Below are 19,300 nucleotides of genomic sequence, written 5' to 3' on the forward strand. Positions count from 1 at the left end.
GCTTTATGAAAAATTTATGAATTCTATGATTTTATAATTATTTTTCATTTTCTCTGCCAGATGATACTCATGTCCCACATAAAGGTTACTCTTTAAAACTGGATCACAATAAAGAAGAAATGTAGAACCAACATAGATAACCCACAAAGGGGACTGAAAATAAATCCTTTCTTGATAAAAACCCTGTAGATTTTAGGATCGTTTGTTATCATGCATAACTTAGGCAGAGATTAAAAAAAAACTTCTTACCCCCTTACCTTCTTCACTTAAAGATTTGTTTTTTTTTTTTTTTTAATTTTAATTTTTTTTTTGTCTTTTTGCCTTTTCTAGGGCCACTCCTGTGGCAGACAAAGGTTCCCAAGCTAGAGGTCAAATCGGAGCCACAACTGCCGGCCTACGCCTGAGCCACAGCAACTCGGGATCCAAGCCTCGTCTGCAACCTTCACCACAGCTCACAGCAACGCCAGATCCTTAACCCACTGCGCAAGGCCAGGGATCAAACCCGCAACCTCATGGTTCCTAGTTGGATTCGTTAACCATTGTGCCACGATGGGAACTCCAAGATTTGTTATCTTAATAGCATATTGTTAGGGTATGTAACCTTGGACTCTGGACTACATTGGAGCCTTGGACCCCATGAGCTCAGTCTCCTTGGCATCCTGTCTTCTTTTTCATCCTATGCACTTCATTGCAGGATATGAAGTAATTTGGGGGGAATACTTTCTGTAAGTTTACTGATGCTAAGCAGCAGTATTATCAAAATTAAACAACAATTTGAAATATTTTGCAGATTAAAGTTAATTCTTGTTAAGTAATACAGTAATAACAAAAGGGTTTTCAGAAATTTTATTATCACAAGCAAACTGACTCCATCTGTAGGAAAACAAGTTTTTCTCAGATTACATTTTCCCATGGAACTCAAAATAAATTTACACATGCAAACATGAGTACTGGAAGCATTGTTATTTTTGTTGTATCTAATTCATGTTTCTTATTAATAAGATATTCCTTGCCCAGTTTAAAATGATTATGGAGAAGTAGTGGTAATATGTGAGATCACGAAGTCATGAATGAAGGTTACTCAGCCCTCTCAGGAGAGTCTCCACTGGCGTCCCAGTGATAATTGGCATTATTAACAGGTGGATATCTTGACTAAGTTATTTTCCTTCATTGGGCAAAACATATTAAGAGAGTTTGGAAGGCTCATCTTTGTATCATCTGTGTTTTGGCACTGCATTTCACGGTAAATTTTACTACTTAATTGGAATACTTTCTGGTTACTTCCTAAGAAAGAAAAAAGCCCAAATAGAAAAGGTAATCTCCTGTCAGATATAGTTTGATGAGCAGTGAGAAAAGTCCAGTGTCTTATCCCAGGTCCCGCCATGTGTGAAATGCCAATAATGCCAATAATGAAGAATGCATTTGTCTGCTCACGATATTGTCTTTTAAAGTTCAGATTTTGTTAGAATGGTAAAGCCATTCTGTACCAAAAACTATTCTGTTATTTAAAAATTTTAAACAAATGAATTCCTTTGATGTTTGCAACAACTCTGTTATAACAGACAATGTTTAAATAAATAGTAAGTTCAATTCCAAAATCCTTGAGTTTAACATTTATGTCATTCAGTCATTTGTAGTTGTTGACTCACTACAAATTTTTTTTTTTTTTTTTTTGGTCTTTTTGCCTTTTTTAGGGCCGCTCCCATGGCATATGGAGGGTCCCAGGCTAGGGGCTTAAACAGAGCTGTAGCTACAGGCCTACACCACAGTCATAGCAAGGTGGGATCTGAGCCGCATCTGTGACCTATGCCACAGCCCATGGCAATGCTGGATTCTTAACCCACTGAGCAAGGCCAGGGATCAAACCCAAAGCCTCATGGCTCCTAGTCGGATTCGTTAACCACTGAGCCAGGATAGGAACTCCTCACTACAATTTTTAAGACCAGGTGGATCCCTTTTTCATTATTTTCATGTGGAGGGGATCGTTATAGATGTATATAACTTGGTTGGGTAAACACAAACAAGAGAGAAAAGGCCATGGAAAAGAAGCAAAACTGCAGAGAATAAATTCACAGCCCTAGTGCTAAGGGAGATTAACCCCAGCTGAGTTCACTTGAGTTTCAGTAAATACTCTTTCTAGGCTATCTGCCTGCAGATTTCCTTCAAAGAAAGTCAAAGCAAAGGACAATGGAAAGGCTTAATCTTGACTTCTCTGGTTTCTATCTTGCTTTCTTCCGCATTGGAATGTTAAGCTTTGAAGTTTATACTTTTAAAACTTTTGTCTTTTATTCTTTAATCTTCAAGACTTTAATTGCTTTGCTTATATTTATTTTCTGTATGTAAAATTGGTTTTAGGCTCTTAGTTTTCTGGTTCTTTTAATTATTTTATGATTCTATTAATCATTCTAATTTATATTACTTATACTATTAATCCCATCTATCATATTTTAAATAGTTTTATGTTTAACTCTCATTTTTATGAGTGTCTACTTTAGGTATTAGCAGTAGTACTATATTGATGAAGATATAATATATGATGTCCATGTGAGCAAATATAGCTTGGTGTAAACCAGGAAATGTGGATCTATATTTCTTTCAAGCCCTTAACTCCCTAAGATAGACTATCCTTCCCATAACCAAAGTGGGACTCAGTGACTGTAAGATTGCCATACTGGATAATTTGATAGTTCCACAGAAGAAAATTATTCTCAACCATTGGCTTACTTATATTGCCAGGACAGACACTGACAAACTGCATGAAAGTCTGTCTTCTCACAGCACAAACTTTCATTCTGAACTCTTGGAAAGAACGTGTATAGGGAGAGGTAAGTTTTATTCCAGTCTCTGCTACCAACATACACACATTAATTTACATCTCTTTATTGACTGGGTTTGAGGGGTAATTACTTATACCATTAATCATCTCTTTTATTGATTAAGAGTGCCGAGAAAAGTCTGGCCTCAGAGAGGATTATCCTTATATCCCCATTCCTATTGTTTTAGACTCAGGGAGCTAATCTCTTGATAGATCCTGACTTCAGAGAGGATTGCTGACTGACTAGATAATGTGATCCTGCCCAGAATTTCAAAGTACAAGAGACCAACTACCATCTTATTCTCTCCTATATTGTAATCTCAGCTGGGTTTGGGTAATAATTTTCCATTCAAAATATTCATTTTATTTTTATATCTCTTTCTTAGATATATATTTGTAGTTTCACTATTCTTTTCTAAGATGATCCAGAAAACAATATTATACAGTGTCATTTGGAATTCTGAAAAAAAAAAGAGGCTCACTACAATGGTAGTTTTATTATTATCTGTCTCCCTTTGTCTAATGATATAAGACACAGCTACAAAAAACAAGATTGATTGGTAGACAGAGCTGAGTAGGTTTTTGGTAAGAGTCAGAAATACTGCTAACAGATAAGTTATATTTTAGAAATTTTAAAATGTTGTTTCTCATAAGTTTCTACATTTTTATTAAACTATTTTTACTTATAAATTTCTTAGGAAAAATTTCTAAGTGTAAGATAAAATAGCATATAAATATACCACACTGACATATTTATTGGGCACCAACTGTATGACAAACACCGTTCTAGGATTTAAGGAGACAGACAACAAAGAGCAAGACAGATAAAATTCTGTCTCCTTGGAACTATAATCTTAGTACCATAAACTGAATGCTACTAATGATCACAATTATTACTCACAAAACAAGGGTTATAGCAAACAAAAGAAAGAATGTCTCACCTTTTAAAATATCTCCTTTTAGGGAGTACCCTGATGGCCTAGTGGATAAAGGATCGACTATGGTCATTGCTGTGGCTCAGGTTGTTGCTGTGGCACAGGTTTGATCCCTGGCCCAGGAATGGAATTTTATATGCTGTGGACATAGCCAAGAAGATTAAAATAAAATAAAATATCTCTTTAAGCTGCTTAGAAAGCAGTTATTCCAGGAGCTGCATGGAGAGTTTATTTCTAACTTATAAAAAAATATATGAAGTTTATTTGTGAAGTTTTTCATTGATTATTCAATATTTGAAATGTAAAGACAAATTTCTATTTATTTCATATCTTGATTAATATCTTTAAATTTTAAGAATAGAATTTCATGTTTAAAAATTATACTTTTATATAAATCTCTAACCACTTAAACTTCATAGACTTTGATAGTACCTACATACCAGCTCCCTCAATAACACAGTTAAAAGCTTTTACTCAGTTTTATAGGCAAAACATGGCAAAAATTTTAATTTGCAGTACATTGAGTAACAGTGAAGTTAAATGCTCATTTTCTCATTAGACATTTTTTTCTTTTTTTAATGAATTGCTATTTATATGGTCTTTGCTCTTTTTTAGTTTGATATGTGTGTTTTTTATAGACTTGTAAGAGTTCTTATTTAGTATCCCAGATTCTTCTCTTTTAAAAAGCTTAGAATTGAGATAAAAAAACTAAATTGATGTATATTTTTATTAAAACATGTATAAAATATCCAGTATTTAGTTCAAGAAAACAAGTCATTTTTATTAAAGGAATATATACAGATTATGTATATCTATGCATATACATGCATATGTACAAATATGTGTTTAAGGGTAAAATGCAATATTTCTTCTATTATTAAACTCTATTGTACTAAAACAAGGAAATATGTTTGATGCTAGTAACAGTAATAATAATGATAGTAGTTAACACTATTGAGTACTTATTTATATTCCTGCTATTGACATACCTTTTACAAATAATCATTTTGGTCCTTCAATAATTCACTCAAGTAGCTATTGTTATTATTTTAAATTTGAAGGAAACTGAACAGTGGAAAGCTTAATTTGATTGGCCAGAGGTTAGCACTTAACAAACAGAAAGTTGCTGAGCACAGTGTAAAACCCAAATCTGTAGCAGTGCTTTTCTATAATCTTTCCATGGATGCTACTGCATTAACATTTGCGATGCAAGTGATGAGAAAGAAAAGAGGAAATGATTCTGATTCTCTCCTCTGTCATCACAAAACTCATTTTATATTCTGTTTTCTCATACATTTTCTTCCTAGTGCAAAGAACTGAAGTTGTTTGAGAAGTTGCTGAAGTGTTTGTTTAAATGGGAGGAAACTGGAATGTGATCCAAAATTTCAGGAACAGCAAGAAAAACAGTGGTGCTCTGAATACTATCTTCCTTCAGATTCTATGAAAATTATTCATTTCTTATAGAGGACATGGAACAATTTGTGGTTAATTACTGCCCTCTGTTGACAACATGTTATATGTCTCTCTCTCTCTCTCTCTCTCTTTTTTTTTCTTTTTTGGCCTTGCCTGTGGCATGTGGAAGTTCCTGGGCAGGGGACTGAACTCCTGCCACAGTAATGAGGACACCAAGTCTTTAACCCCTAGGCTACCAGGGAACTTCTGTAAGTCTTAATTTATATTTTAATAGTATTTAAGGTTAGCGATGTAACAAATCTTATCAATAAGATGAGTAATTAAATCCCAGAGAATGGAAATGCCTTGCCCTAACAGCCACAGCTGCTTAATAACAAAGACAGGATGAGACACGAGGTGTCTTCTGTTAACTAAATTAAACACAGTAAATTTTTGGAGTTCCCTCGTGGTTCAGCACACTAAGGATACAGTGTTGTTACTGTTGTAGCTCTGGTTATGGCTGTCCCATGGGTTCGATCCCTGGCCTGGGAACTTCCACATGCCATGGTCATGGCCCAAAAAAAACAAAACAAAAAACAGTAATTTTTTTTTTTTTTACTTGAGAATTATTTTCCATTTTCTATCTAAAGCAAAAACAAAGTTTACAATAGTTAAATTAAATAAATTATCTTATTTTAAAAATTCAAATAAGGAGTTCCTGTCGTGGCTCCGTGGTTAACAAATCCGACTAGGAACCATGAGGTTGCAGGTTTGATACCTGGCCTCGCTCAGTGGGTTAAGGATCCAGCATTGCCGTGAGCTGTGGTATAGGTCTCAGATGCAGCTCGTATCCCATGTTGCTGTGGCCCTGGCATAGGCCAGCAGCTACAGCTCTGATTGGACCCCTAGCCTGGGAACCTCCATATGCCACAGGTGTGGTCCTAGAAAAGACAAAAAAACAAAACAAAACAAAACAAAACAAAATTCAAATAAAATGTTTAGGTTAAAAAAAATCATACAAAAAATTAAAATGAGAAGAGATAACACATCTTTCTCTCACTCTTCAACTGATTCCACTCTCAGAGGTTTCCACTATTAACTATTTCTTTGTCATTCTAGAAATTATATGTGTATATGGAGTCCCTATAGTGGCTTAGTGGGTTAAGAACCCAACATAGTGTCAGTGAGGATGCAAGTTTGATCCCTGGCCTTGCTCAGTGGGTTAAGGATTTAGTGTTGCCACAAGCTGTGGTATAGGTCGTGAATGTGGCTTGGATCCAGTGTTGCTGTGGCTGTGGCATAGTCCTACAGTTGCAGCTCCAATTAGACCCCTATCCTGGGTACGTCCACATGCTGCAAGTGCAGCCCTAAAAAGAGAAAGGAAAGAAAAAAAAGTATGTGTGTGTGTATACAAAATTTAAGTACTATCTTCCAACTCTTTACAAATGTAAAACATGTTTTAGAATTTATTCCATATTACCTCACAGAGGTATAATTTATTTTTTCTATGACTTCCTTTTATTGACACTTCTGAGGATTATAAGAAAATTTAGAATGTCTTTGTTGATGATTGCCTCTTATTTCTCATAATTAGTTTAGGTTGTGCATCTCTTGGACTACTACAGGAGTAGGACTGTTTTGTTCTCATTTTAGTTCATCAGGGAACACTTGATTTGGGCTTATCTCATTACTGATGACAGATGTTAACTTTGATCATTTGATCAAAGTGTTGTATGTAGGTTTCTCCATTGTAAACTACCCAGTTTTTCTGTTTCTGTGCACAGATAGGGTTTGAGTGACAGAAATGGTCAGCTAAGATAAAAAATCAAAATAATCACCTTGTCATATCCTTTGAGATATCTCATATCTTAGGTGGCAAGAAGAGATCTTAAACGCTAAGTATTATTTTGCCAATAGTATTGAGTGTCCATTTCCTGGATTCTCATTTAATTCTAATTCCTCTTTCTGGAAGAACACACAAATATAATGAGGCATCTGCAGTAGTTGCTCTTGGAGTGCAAGGAATGGATTATTATATTAAAAAATTCCTGTAACTCTGGAAGTTTTGTATTTATGTGTATGTATAATATGTGAAATGGAATAATAATTCTTTCCATTGGCAACTAGAGGAACACTGATCACCAGAACTGCTGACAGTTTTATTTTTCTTAAAACATTCAATAATCAGTCAAGTTTTCAAAATTTACATTAAAATTTCAGTCATGTGAATTTTTATTTTAAATTGTGATATTCATTTAAAAATTGCACTTTGCATTTGTATTTTAATAAATAATTTTGAATGCTTTCCAAGAAAAAACTTTTTTAAAGAATGACAAATTTTAATTTAGATTTAATTTACATTTTTGAAAAAATATTTCAAAGTGCAGTAGATAAAGTTATGTGATGATCTTCTCACATAATTATTAATTTTGCTGAAATGAAAGCAAGAAAGATCAATGATATGTAAGATATATATAAATACTCATAAATTATATATATATTTATTTTAGTTTATAATTCATCCAAGCATCACTGGCCAGTTAACCCAATATCCAAATATGCACAATAACAATTCTATTGGATGTCTTACAAGTTTGTCAGCTTTCAGCCATATAAATATTATAGCTTTATAGCATATCTTAACAATTTCATCTTTATGAAATATATTTGTCTAGGTAGAATAAAAAATATTTTATGTAGTAATTTTCTAACTTGATTAATTTTTTTTTTGTCTTTTTAGAGCTGTACCCACTGCATATGGAAGTTTCCAGGCTAGGGGTCAAATAGGAACTGCACCTGCTGGCCTACACTACAGCCACAGCAATACAGGATCTGAGCTGCATCCGCAACCTACACCACAGCTCACAGCAATGCCAGACACTTAACACACTGAGCAAGGCCAGGGACTGAACCGTGTCCTCTTGGATACTAGTCAGGTTCGTTACTGCTGAGCCACGACGGGAACTCCTTGATGAATATCTTTTAATATTTAGCATATGTTCATCCTAATGCCTTGCTACCTCCCACTTCACTATAATGCAAACAGAGCATTTTTCTGAATTTTTCCAGCTGCTTATTGACCACCTACTACATGCCACCACTACTGGGACTATTGTAGTAAACAAACCAGACAGACATTCCTATTTTATTGGAACCTACATTTTTGTACATTTTTCATCAAAGAGGTCAAGGGACATATTCAAGCATATGATATAACTTTTGCCCTCTTAAAAATGGCACAGACAAACCTTCTCAATTTTCTTCAGAGGTATGACAAATTTTGCTGAATTAACATGTGGTTTGGATAGGATGAAGTCATAACTGCAGAAGGATTTATCAGAAGGCTTGGAGGAAAGGTCTGTCCTTGGGGAAAATGTTTAGGGGGCAAAAGAAAGCAGAAGAATGATGGGAAAATGTCAGTGCAGTCAACAGTCCTCAACATTTAATGAGCAAAATTGAAAGAAACAGAAAAGAAGAAAAATATAAATTTCAATTGAGTTTTGTTTCAGATTAGAGAGATATTCTAGAAAATAAGCAGATTCAGCTTGATTAATTGGTGCCGTAACATGTAATAAGCAATAACAAACCATATCCTCTGTATCCCCATGGAGACATAGTGATAAACAGCTGTGGCCCACTGTGCACACACAGAAAAGGAAGGTTAATTAAAAATACTGTGGTTGCAAATTCATTTCCATTAACAGGAAAACCAAGTCAGGAAAAGGTATTTTCATGGCAAGATATGTTTTTTATGAGTTCTATTAAGATTGTGTTATATCCATATATTAAGATTCATTAGCTGGTTTAAAAACTAGGGTGGCTGCCAAAAACCCACCTGAACTGAGAAGAATATCTATTTCTATGTCTTTGGCAACAGTCATTTTTCTCTCTTTTGATGTGGAAGTCATTCAGAACCCAGGTGACATTCATTATAATCAAAGTCAGACTAAACAATGAAGGCATAAAGACAATACTTGGTTTTCATTTTCTCACAAAAACTGAAGTAATGAAATGCATGAAGGACAAGATCCATCTAGATTTTCATATTTCTCTTAAAGTCAGAGAGTGTACCTTTCCTTTCACAAAAGTGGATTACAACTGAGTAATGCATTTACTTTAATGGTGCTTCAGGCTCAATTACTTATATGTCACTAAACATGGAAATAATCTTTAGTGAGTATTAACATTCCTTTATGGCACACAGTCAGGGGGCTGTTTTCCATGTTAGAACATTTTTGGTGATACTTGTTCTATTCACGCTTTGTGGACAGTTTTACAGCCCATAATAGGACCCAAATTTGCTTTACTCTGAAACAGTCTTAGTGCTAGTCCATTCAACAGTCTCTCTTCCTCTTTAGAAATAGTTAATATTCTGAAGTTGGGTGAATTTTTTTCATTTATGATGCTGTACATTGCTATATTTGATATTTGCACAAATAATTTATACAATGGCTTCTTTTTTAATGTGCAATGTGGGTAAATATACTCAACTTATTCTTTTGCAAGTTTCTTTTTCACATATCATTCTATTTCTGAAATGTATATATGGCTGTATGTGTGAATCTACTTCTTTCACTTTGGCTATGGAATAGAATTCCATTTATTAACTACGCAATTAATTTTTCCATGTCTCTACTGAGAAGCAGATCAATTAGCCTACTTGCACTTGTTTTACTTGCACTTGTTTTTGCTTCAAAGAACATTTTTACACATGACACCTTGTTTAAAAGTAAAGCATATCTTTGAGACAGATATACAAGACTAATTGCTGAGTTGTAGAATAAGCAGCATTTAAATTACAAAATTATTGTTAAATTGTTCTACAAAGTAGTCTCACCACAGAACTATATGAGTACTTATTTCCCCAAATGCTTGCCAAAAAGTATTGTCAGAATGTTTAATTTCTGCCTAACTGATATGTAAGAAGATGTCTTATTATAGATTTGATTTTATTTCTTAGATTTCTTGTGAAGAATTGTTCATGTTTATTGGTTTACTTTTCTGAGAAATGCCTGTTCATTATCCTTTGCCCATTTAAAATATTTGATTTTCTGTTCTGTCTTATTCATGTTTAACAATAGATATTTCTTATATAGTCTGGAAAAAAATCAACTATTGGTTATATGGACTGGATATTCCTTTTCCACATATGTGTCTTGTCTTTTTAGTTTGTTGAGAGTATTCTTGTCATATAAGAATTAATATTGACAGGGAGTTCCCATCATGGCTTAGCAGAAACGAACCTGAAGAGTATCCACAAAGATGTGGGTTCGATATAATAATATTACATTATTATTAATATAATAATAATAATATTGACATAGTTAAATATATCAAATTTTTCCTTAATGGCTTATGCTTTTGAAATTTTATGTAAAAAATTCTACCATAATATGTTGAATATATTATTCTATATTTTCTTCTAAATTTTTACTTTTAGATATTTAAAATTTTTTATTAAAGTGTAGTTGATTTACAATGTTGTACCAATTTCTGCTCCACAGCAGAGAGACCCAATAATACATATATATATACACACACACATACATATACATTCCCTTTCTTATATTATCTTCCATCATGGTCTATCCCAAGAGACTGGATATAGTTCCCTGTGCTGTACAGTAGGACCTCATTGCTTATCCATTCTAAATGTAATAGTTTGCATCTACTAACCCCAAACTTCCATTCCATCCCACTCTCTCCTCTCTCCCCCTTGGCAGCCACAAGTCTATTCTCTGTCTGTGAGTCTGTTTCTGTTTTGTAGATGGGGTCATTTGTGCCCTATTTTAGATTCCACACATAAATGGTATCATATGGTATTTATCTTTATCATTCTGACTTATTTCATTTAGAATGAGAATCTAGCTGAATCCATATTGCTGCAAATGACATTATTTTGTTCCTTTTTATGGCTAAGTAGTATTTCATTATATATGTACCACGTATTTCTTTATTTTATTTTTTCCTTCTTAGGGCCACATTTGTAGCATATAGAAGTTTCCAGGCTAGGGGTTGAATCAGAACTCTAGCTACAACAATGCTGAATCCAAGCCTTATCTACAACCTAAACCATAGCTCACAGCAACACCAGATCCTTAACCCACTGAGCCAGGTCAGGGATCAAACCTGCATCCTCATGGATACTAGTTGGGTTTTGTAACCCACTGAGCCACAACCGGAACTCCCTATGTTCCACATCTTCTTAATCCACATCATCTGGTGATGGACATTTAGGTTGTTTCGTTGTCTTGGCTATTGTGAATAGTGCTTCTATGAGCATATAGGTGCATACTTTTAAATATTTATATTTGTTATCATCACTTTTATCTTCTGTTTCAAACATTTCCAAGTTCTTTTGGCTATTTTTGCCCTTTACTTCTTCCATATAGAGTTTAATATTTGATGTGCCAATTTCTTTGAAAAAAATATTATTGACTAAATATTAGTGGTATTGCACAAAGTTAATAAATTAATTTGGAAAGAATAAGCTCGAACAGTGAAGGGAGCTGGAATTGAGTGATCTGGTGGATGTACTGACCTTAGCCAGGAGACAGGCAACTCATCCACAGAAATAGAAGTAAAGGGTAATTAAAGGCTGGCTTTTTCGATGTATGACTGTTGCAATCCCACAGGGCATAGTGCCGAGAAGGGTCTTGTGCTTAGCTTGATACTTTGCTGACACCACCTTGAAATTGATAAAGTGGTCCATATTTTCATTTTCTACTGGGCCCACCAAATATGTAGCTGGTCCTGGAGAGTATATGGGTATGGTCACAAAGTGTGAGTAGATAGGGTGGTGGGTGTATGTGGAAGCTGTCTTCTGTTGGCTTTTACTTTCTTATGAAATAGGAGGTAAAGGTCATTTTTCTCCCTGTGCTGCCTTCTGGGTTATATCTTAAGGTTTCATATTCAATTCATTAATTCTCTCTGTGTCTAACATGCTTTTGGCTGATTCAATAATTTTTTTAAGGCCAAATCTGCATCATATGGATGTTCCTGGACTAGGGGTTGAATCAGAGCTGCAGCTGGGGCCCACGCCACAGCCACAGCAACACTGGATCCCAGCAACATGTACGACCTACTCCATACCTGTGGCAATACTGGATCCTTAATCCACTGAGTGAGGCCAGGGATCAAACTCACATCCTCATGGACACTTATGTTAGATTCTTAACCCGCTGAGCCACAAAGGGACTACTGATTCAATAATTTTTTATTGGCAGTGATTATATTTTATTTTTATAAGTTTCACTTGATTTTCTTTCAGTTCTACCTTTTTTCACAATGTGTTATTTTTGATTTACGTTCTTAATTTCTCATCTGTCTTTAAAAACTTCATACATAAGTATTTCTGATCTTTCTTAACCTTTTGTATGTTTTTTCTACTTTTTGAAGTTTTTATGATGCTAATCATCCTTGTGGCTATGTTTGTTAGTGATCACTTACGATGCTAATATTTTTGGAATATGCTCACTTTCACAGTGAGGTTACTTGTGAGAATCTTGTCATGGAGTGTGTATCTTTTCAGAAAATTGTGCATTTGCATATACTGGGCATCCCAAATGACTGTTATTAGACCACCTGGCAGATTTTGCCGTCTTTGTTAGATGAATTTTATTCCATAAAACTGTTATAATGCATTCAGTTTGTCGACTTAAAAATATGTACAGTTTAAAAATTGAAAGTTAAGCATTATTTGGGGCAAAATTGGGACTATAGCCCGGGAGGTAGCACTTCAGATAGCTCTGAAATACTGCTCCAAAGAGGTAGGAGAAATGGCAATATATATGTGATTTTGGTGAAGGGGGAGGTATATGCGACCATGCATACATTTTGCAGAAGTTTTCTGCAAATCTCGTGAAGGTTACTACTTGTCACGAGGAGCAGATGTCACCATGAAGGATTTTAGTGCTCTTACAGATATGATGAGATGCAAGAACTGGGTTTATAAAATCTTCTGAAAATATCTAGCTCTCTAAAGACCTGTTCTGCCAGTTTTCCCAGAGCACAGAGTTCCTCACTCCTGATCTCCACCCTGAGCTCCTTTCAGGGGTGTTTAGGGTCAGCAGCTGCAGTGGCTCATGATTCAATCCATGTAGAAGCAGATGGCAAGTGCCAGTCTTCAGTTCACAAATTTATTAGAACGGCACAGCTTACTGCCATTACTGGAGCATTACTGGAAAATTATTATATAAAATGTACAATTTATGATGTGAAGGATATGACTCTCCTTGAAGGTGGTAACACTGTGCAGTGCAAAGCTTGCAAAAAATAAAAATAAAAAAATCCATGGTGGTGCTAGTTTCATCTATTTTGATGCTTTTTTTTTTTTTCATTTCTACTGGCATTTCAAAACCATTAGAGTTGTGCAAATTTGTTCTCAAACTCACTTAAGAAGCATGCTCACTGATTTAAGTAATCAAGGGAAGCTTGTTTTCCTGCTCCAATCCCAGCAAAATGTTTTTATGATCTACCTGTGCAGGTAGATAGGTATTTCCATAGTCTTCCTTTTCAGTAACTGTGTAATTCTTTGCATAATCTCAGTTCTTTGTAGGTGCCTCAGTTCTAACCTCCTGTTTGATATAGACTCAAAACTTATCTCTTGTCCCCAAGGGTATGTAAAACCAAACTCAGTGCCCAGCCGCAGCCCCCAGATCAGCTTAGTATCTCCACTGCCTTCCTTGTCTCCCCTACCCCCCAGCAATTCTCATTCTGTCCTATAAACACAATAATACATTTTATCAGAAAAGTTATATTTTTATTCAGCACTTGAGGCATTTCTAGCCAAAAAATTTTTGTGTTATTCTATTACATTGCCGAAATCAGAATACTGTAATTGAATTTCATTAATTCAGAAATTGACATTTTCCCTTCAAGACAAGAGGCCAACTACAAGGACAACTACCAAGATAAAGGCGAGTTTTTGAACACCAACACAAAGTAAAATATTTATAATATTCCTCAAGTCCTTTCTCTAACACTTTATTCTTTACTCTCAATAGAAAATTTTATTTTGCTTGTGGAGAAGAAGGAGACTGAGTTGTCAAATTTCCTCTTCCCCACTAGTAATCTTTTCTCTATTCATACCTTTTATCTAAGTTGTATGGGTCATGATTGAGTTAAAGCAAACAGAATCTAAGGTTTTTCTACAGCCTAGTGACTATAGTGAATACTGTATTGTATACTGAAATTTTGCGGAAGGGAGATCTTAAGTGTTCTCACTACATAAAAGAGAAATAATAATAGTAATAAAGAAGGTGAAAGAAAACTTTTGGAGATGACAGATATGTTTGTGGCCTAGATTGTGGTGATTGTTTCAAAGATGCAAAATTAAATATGTACAGATTTTTGTATGTCAGTCATGTCACAATGAAGTGGTTTAAAAAATAAATATATTTGCTACAGTGTTCTAAATGGGTTATAAATCATTGAGAGAGCTGTCAAAAGATATGTTAATGTAAATTACCAATAGCAGAACTGCTGCCAAAGCAGCAGCAGCTCTTTCCATAATGAGAACTTGTCTACTGAATTGATAAGTTGTCTTTATAGTTGCTGTTTCCAGACAAATGCCAACAGATAACAACACACACGCACACGGTGCCATTATACCTGCTCATTTCAGAACTGTGCTGCCTCTTCCACAAGATGTGCCAACAATTAGAGAACTATCTCCTCTGCTTCCCTCATCAGTAACCTCAGTTCTGATTCAAGTCTTATGTGGATGCATTTGATTATGGAGTCTAAAATACATTTGGAATTCTAGCCATGAGATTATCTGGGATCTGTTTTAAGCTTACCTGTCTCCATGGTATGGGAAGCAATCCTAAAAGGAAGTTGGAATAAATATTGAATTAGTAAATCATTAATATTGTGCCCAGAAGATTATTATTTGGTGTTTATTTCCTCTTATACCCTTAAGTATCTCCGTCAATTATTCCTATCACTTTCTTTCCACATTGGTTCTTTCTGTACATCAATAACATAATCAAGTTTCATCCTTCTTAAAAAGGAAATAAAACTCTTCCTTAAACCTGCATTCTGTTTAGTATTTTATATTCTTTCTTGGCATTTAGAATAAAGACTCACTTCGGCATCTTCCAGTCTCTACTCTGGTCATAGCAAACGTCTACCCACACTGTTGTGATGAAGGCCCTTCTAAGGATTGCAATAACTCCCTATTTGCTAAGTCAAATAGACACTTTTCAGTGACTGTCTTGATCTCTTTACACACCTTGACAGGAGTCACTGTTTATTTTTAGAAATTTCCAAATGGTTTTCTAAGTCTTTGTCTCATTTTTATTCTGTAGCTCCTCTTTCTCTGCCCATCCACAAATTCCTGATTTTTCACCAAGATTTTATACATTTCTTTCTTCTAATCTAAAGGCTGAACTTCAGTTATCACCCCCATATCCTTGGTATAAGTATGCCACATATGTATTGACTCTCCTATATTTTTCTCTAATATTTCTCTTCTAAACAAAAATGTTTTATCTACTGATATATCCTCTTGGATATTCAAGAGACATTTCTAGAACATCATGTATAAAGCTGAATTATATCACAGACTTCCTAAATCTATCATTCTTCTTGATACTCTCGAAGTTTCTCTTAACTCCTCCTTCTCCCTTATGACCTGTGGATAATTGCTCCTAAATAGTATTTTCCAAACCCACCTTGCTTCTTCATTTTTTATTCAAAACTTGTCATATTAGTCTTCCTGACTGCAGTCTTATCCTCCTCTAATTTAGTGTCCAAATTGATATCAGTGTGATTCTTTACAAATAAAACTCTATTTCATTCACTATGTAAATATTTGATGCACTAACTTTATAAATATCTATTACATACTCACTAAGTTCTAAGTATAATAGGCCTAGTTTCAGTAGTCTCAGAGTATATACTCTATAATTCCAGTGGTCTACCTAACATATGACAATAGAGTGAATTATTTTTTAACAACTCCCTCCACTATATGACAAAATTATTCTTTAATGACCATGAAGTTGAAATATGGAGACAGTGGATATTCCAAAATAGATGCAGACATTGCTGTAATTGCTTTTTAGTATATTTTTCTGGTTGCTGTTTGTTTTTTGTTTTTGTTGTTGTTTTCCATATTGAGCTCCACTGGATTGACAAGAGGAGAGGAGTTTGGTAATAGTATTAACTATGAGGAAAATAGCAAAGTGCTGAAAAGAAGGGTGGCTGGACTGTCCTCATAATATCCCCCATAAATGAGAGGACTGAAAAAGGAGGAGTTAGTCACTTAAGACTTAATCTATAGAGAATAAAGAAATGATAGAACTGAAATAATATAAATTTTGTTTCTTTTTTATAATCATCATGTTCTCATAGATTGTTTTTGAATCTGTTCTTTAAATGCAGGAATATCTGGTTCCTCAGGATCAGAGAACCAAATGGCACAAGAAGGGAGCTGGAATTATTCTGGACGGCTGTAAACTGGGTGGTCTGTATTATGGGAGTTATCAGTATTAACATCCACATAAAAGCAAAGGGTTATTAGCAAAATTGTGCTAATTTGAGGATTATTGATCAAGTTGTGTGGTGATGCATAGCAAACCATCCTAAATGGCTTAAAAAAAATTAAGCCATCCTCAGTGGCTTAAAAAAACTATAGTCATTTATTTAGCTTGCATATCTGTAATACGGGTAGGCTAAGTAAAGACAGTTTGTATCTGTTCCATGTGGCACCAGCTGAGGCAGCTAGGAAGACAGCTGGGTGCTGGAATTTCAAGATTCATTTACTCAAATGTTGAAAGGTTGATGAGACCTCACCAGAGAGTGAATCAAAGAAAAAAAATGCATTGGAAGGAGTTAAACAGGCAAGAACACTATTCAAGGATACTGCAATAGGGATATAGACTATTGCAATAGGAAGATTGATTGAAGAGTTTTTAAGTGCTTGAGTTGAGTCAGTGGAAAAGTACTGGGTGACATAGGGGGGAGTCTGGTCTGTGGGATTAGGTCATCTGTGTTGCCTAATTTACATTTATTAAAGTCAGGCTCCCACCCTCCTTCAGACACTGGGAAATAAGGGTCCTATCTTTCTGAATGGTTGCATTTCAAAGGAATGGCTCTTTGGTCCTCAAGAAGGACTTCTCTGGGTTTTAAAACTAGCAGGAGGCCAAGAGATTTAGATTTCAAAAAGGCAAAAGAAAGAATAGACAATTCCAAGTTTTCTAAAGTAAACATTCTAACAAGAATGTCAGGAAGATAGGAGGAAACCTGTGTACAGTTTAGTCAGCTGAGGGGAATATTAAGCCCTCTTGTTCAAGTGTTATCCAGAACATCTCCATATAACTTCTGCAAGTAACTACTTGGATTCCTCACAGTAATGGTGACTGAGTTCTAAAACAAGCGTTGCAAGATAGAGCTACTTATTACCAAACCTCACTTCTGGTGCTATACTCAACAAAGCAGTTATGGACACCCACACAAAAGCAAACAAAAGGGAGAAGGTTTCCACCTCCAGACGGAAGAGTGACAAAATTCTGGATGATCATATGGGACTAGAAATATCATTGCAGCTTTTTTCAAAAAATAATATCTACCCTACTGGCACATATAATATTAAAATTCAGCAATAACTGCAGAAATTTTTTAGAATTAGAGAAACTAAATATTTTTTCAGGGAGGTGTGTTTTATCATTGACTATTTAAATCTGCTGATGCATTAAAAAAAAAAGACTAAGTAAGTTGACTTTATTATTAGTTTTAGGTTTTCTAAAGAAAATGTATTAAATTACTGCCTATACTCATGCAGTTCCTTCACACTACCCTGAACTTGTTATTATCCAAATTCCTTCAGTATAAGATACATATTCCCAATATTGCCTTAAAATGTACTTCATAAACTAAGAATTGCCTTTCCTTTAGAAGTGTTATCTCGGAGTTCCAGTCGTGGCGCAGTGGTTAACGAATCCTACTAGGAACCATGAGGTTGCGGGTTCGATCCCTGCCCTTGCTCAGTGGGTTAACAATCTGGCGTTGCCGTGAGCTGTGGTGTAGGTTGCAGACACGGCTCGGATCCCGAGTTGCTGTGGCTCTGCCATAGGCTAGCAGCTACAGCTCCGATTGGACCCCTAGCCTGGGAACCTCCATATGCCGTGGGAGCAGCCCAAGAAATAGCAAAAAGACAAAACAAAACAAAAACAACAACAACAACAACAACAAAAAAGTGTTATCTCATAATCCCCAATTGAGCCTTATATTCTAGTTATTCTGGGTATCTTGCAGTTCTTGGGGGGGAAAAAGAAGTGACTTACTGCTCTTTTTTGTATGTACTTTCCTTCTGCCTAAAGTGAAAACTGCCTCAGATCTACCTATCAATTCAGGTTTCACTCTTCAGGGAGCTTTCTTAGACCATCTCTGAGACCTTGGACCATTTGGCCCCAGACATAGTTATCTCTCATCTGTTAGGGTGCTTTGCTTTGCAATGGCTCAATTTTTTCTATTCAAAGTCTAAACCCAAGCTCCTACTCACAATGCAGCCTTATCACTTTTCTAATGACAGAATTTACACCAGAATGATAGAATTGTATTGTTTCCTTGGCCCAGGCCTACTACAGCAAAACATTGAAATGGCAGGCATGTTACAAATTTTTTAAATCGACAGTACATCTTCAGAGAAAGAAAGAGAAAGATTGAGGGCACACATGGGCCACCCCGGAAGTAAAAAAGAGGGCCTGCCTCGCTTTACAATTGTTTTTATATCCCCATGCTGTGGACCGTAGTTGGACCTGATTCTTGCCCCGCCAACCTCTCTCCACTCCCCCTCCACCTCACACTCTACCCCCAACCCCAGCCCACTCTGCATGCATAAGGGCTGAGGGTTGACTGGTCTTTGTATGGGGTGTGTTTTGATTCTCAGATTGGTTCTGGGCAGGACACTTCATCTGGGTGGGGAACAGGTGAAATAGAGGAGAGGTGAGGAGTCTACACACCTTTCCTAGTAAGGAGTAGGAAGGAGCAGGACAGGTACTCTAGGTGGGGGAAGGATCTGTTACAATGAGACATGGCTAGAGGCTTTTGGGTTTAATCTCCTTGAAGGGGATTTGAAGCCTGTAACACTAGGACTCAGGTCACCCCAAGAGAAAAATCTGGAATTAGATTCCCTCTAAACTAAAATCCACAT

General features: G+C 35.5%; 1 long non-coding RNA gene across 17 annotated transcripts in view; it reads left to right on the forward strand.

Moving 5' to 3' along the window:
* Positions 1 to 19,300, forward strand: part of LOC106506297 (uncharacterized) — a 476,882-nt gene that overhangs the window by 384,974 nt on the left and 72,608 nt on the right. For 2 of the 17 annotated variants that reach the window (XR_014829350.1, XR_014829346.1), the window contains one exon: positions 16,531 to 16,612. The exons of 13 other annotated variants lie outside the window; for them this stretch is intronic. This is a non-coding gene — a long non-coding RNA (uncharacterized LOC106506297). Of the gene's footprint in view, positions 1 to 330; positions 469 to 5,057; positions 5,122 to 16,530; positions 16,613 to 19,300 lie in introns of those variants that run through there. 2 more of the 17 variants (XR_014829353.1, XR_014829349.1) reach the window with 2 other exon arrangements.

This window comes from Sus scrofa, chromosome 15, assembly GCF_054392235.1.
Source record: "Sus scrofa isolate SSC_HxYL_T2T_F1_AM1 chromosome 15, Sscrofa_HxYL_maternal_Yorkshire_Landrace_v2.0, whole genome shotgun sequence".
NCBI lineage: Eukaryota > Metazoa > Chordata > Mammalia > Artiodactyla > Suidae > Sus > Sus scrofa.